The sequence below is a fragment of the Apodemus sylvaticus genome, chromosome 22, assembly GCF_947179515.1.
Source record: "Apodemus sylvaticus chromosome 22, mApoSyl1.1, whole genome shotgun sequence".
NCBI classification, from domain to species: domain Eukaryota; kingdom Metazoa; phylum Chordata; class Mammalia; order Rodentia; family Muridae; genus Apodemus; species Apodemus sylvaticus.
Genome location: NC_067493.1, coordinates 30,210,907 through 30,213,738, shown reverse-complemented (window position 1 = coordinate 30,213,738; position 2,832 = coordinate 30,210,907). Strand labels below are relative to the sequence as shown.

Sequence of the window (2,832 nt, the reverse complement as noted above, 5' to 3'; positions counted from 1 at the left end):
CTCAGAAAACTAGACATGACACTTCCAGCGAACCCCGCTATACCTCTCCTGGGCATATACCCAAAGGATTCCCCGGCATGCAATAAACACGCATGCTCCATTATATTCATAGCAGCCTTATTTATAATAGCAAGAAGCTGGAAAGAACCCAGATGCCCCTCAAAGGAGGAATGGATACAGAAAATGTGGCATATTTACACAATGGAATACTACTCAGCAATTAGAAACAATGAATTCACAAAATTTTTAGGCAAATGGTTTGATCTGGAAAATATCATCCTAAGTGAGGTAACCCAGTCACAAAAGAATACACATGGAATGCAATCTCTGATAAGTGGATATTAATTAGCCCAGAAGCCCTGAATACCCAAGGCACAAATTGCATAACAAATGACTCCCATGAAGAAGTATGGAGAAGGTCCTGATCCTGGAAAGAATTGATCTAGCATTGGAGGGGAATATAAGGACAGAGAAAAAAGGAAGGAGGTGATTGGAGAATGGATGGAGAGAATAAGGTTTATGGAACATATGGGGAGGGGGGGGGATCTGGAAAGGGGAAATCATTTGGAATGTAAACAAAGAATATAGAAAATAAAAATAAAAAAAGTTCCTTTGAGGCACACAGACCCCTTAGTTTCCAGTCTCTGCTCAGTCCCATGATTTTAATACCTAAAAAGAATCATATTCCCATCTACAAACTCATTTTTAAGGAAGGTGTGATGGGTGCCAAAAGGAATGTCCGTACGCCTTAATACCCCAAGCTGGCAGACAGGAATGTGTCAAACATTCATGTCATCAAGGATATGCAGCCCTTCCAGTCTCAAGGCTACTTGAATGTGCAGATTGCTTAGAGAAATTTCTACTGATACCTTATAAATGAGGATATCGAATATCTCCGAGATTACCTCCACCTACCTCCAGAGATCATGCCTAACACACTGTGCAACAACCATCTGAAAACTGGAAGGCTTTGGACAAAAAGTCCAGAGGGTGGGCATCCTGCAAGAGTCACAAGAGGGGAGGCAAACAGAAACAACTACAGAAGGAGTGCTGTGTCCCCTGGAGCTGACAACTGGGGCTGGCTCAGTAACCAAATTCCAGTTTAGAGGTGGTTTTGGTCATGGACAGGGTCAGCCATGTCAGTGAAGTTGGAGATTATGTTGTATTGAATAAACTTTAAGGAAAAAATAACCTTTGATAATGAGCCAGATCTACTCCTGACATGTCCTAATTTCACCCACAGACAGACTGCTGCCCAAAAAGGAGAAACAGATGCAAGATAGTCAACTGCTAATCTCTACCAATACAGGGTAACCTAGTCCTTCATAATTCCTGCTTCACTGAAGATCTGTCACATGTTCTGGGCCAGAAGACTGAAGATAGATGCTCCAACCTTAAAAGGAATATGGAAATGAACAAGGCAGTCAGCTGTCTCTGCCCGTTGTTTAAATTTTTGGAAGCTACATTGCTGCATACTCCAAGAATTATTTTTTTTATTTTTATTATTATTTTATGCTCTTGTATATTACTGATTTTCTTTCCATCTCTCATTTATCATTTGGGGCATTTTTATTCTTTCTTTTGGTTACTTTGGCTAAGAGCTTATCAATGATGTTTATTCATTCAAAGAATTTATTTGTTCATTGATTATCTGTATCATTTACCCCATTCTTATTTCATAATTTTCTTCCCTAATCTTAATTTTTTTCATTCTTTCTTTCTCTTTTTGTGCTTTCTTTCTTTTTACTCATTTGGGGTATGATTTGTTATGGTCTTCCAGTGCTGCAAGATGAGTCACTAATCCATTTATTTGAGGCCTCTATGACTTCTAAATATAGACACTTAGAGGATTTTAAGAGGATAAACATCCTTCTTAAAATACTTTAATGGCATAGCACAGGTTTTCATATTTTTTACATTTGTTTGCTTATTTTTATTTCATGTGCATGGATGTTATATGTCTTTATATCTGTGAACAGCATGCATGCATTGCCCATAGAAATTGGAGTTACATGTGAGTGTGAGCATTGCATTCATGTGAGTGCTGAGAAATGAATCCAGGTTCCTTGCAAGAGCAGCCAGTGTTCTTATCCCCTGAGTACATGTGGGTTTTTTGGTTGTTTGACTGGTTTGGTTTTCTTTTTGGTTTTGTTGTTTGCTTGTTTTAGATTTATCAACATGCATACACTGGAAACTCAGCAGAGGTTCCCTTCAGGAAGAACAAGTGATCTCCCTTAACCCCTGAGCCATTTCTCCATCATTCATATGGTACAAGGGCACCTGCTTATTTTTAGCTTCGGTTACTTGGGGAAATGATGGTTTTCAATCATTTGACTAAATGAGTATCAGCCTTTATGTCAAGATGCTTTTCTCTGATGCAAGATTATCCTGAATTTATATTTGCAGGTGGGGTGTGTGCATACATATTCATGTGTTTATATTATGTGAAAGAGGATATGTTGCATATATTTTTATTCTTCTGTCATAGATTACCTCCAAACCACAGTCTCCTCTTCCACCAGCCTCTCTTCCATCCATATCCCCTTTCCTTCAGCTATAGGCCAAGTCCATCCTATACCACACTGCCCAATCACCATGCCCTTCTTTGCTTCAGAAAAAGCAGGCCTCCTAGGGACATCAACCAAACAAGTTATAACAAACTACAATAACACTAGGCACATCTCATAAAGTCTGGACAAAGCAACATAGTAGGGTGAAAAGTTTCTCACAAATAGGCAAAAGAATCAGCGAGAACTTCAGCCCACATTTTTCATATTTCCACAATAGCACCAACCTATTTAGCCATACCATATATGCAGATGACCTAGGACA

At 39.0% G+C, this 2,832-nt stretch overlaps 1 pseudogene; it reads left to right on the top strand.

Moving 5' to 3' along the window:
• Positions 1–656: 656 nt before the first annotated feature.
• LOC127672486 (40S ribosomal protein S10-like) lies at positions 657–1,146 on the top strand (annotated as a pseudogene).
• Positions 1,147–2,832: the final 1,686 nt, after the last annotated feature.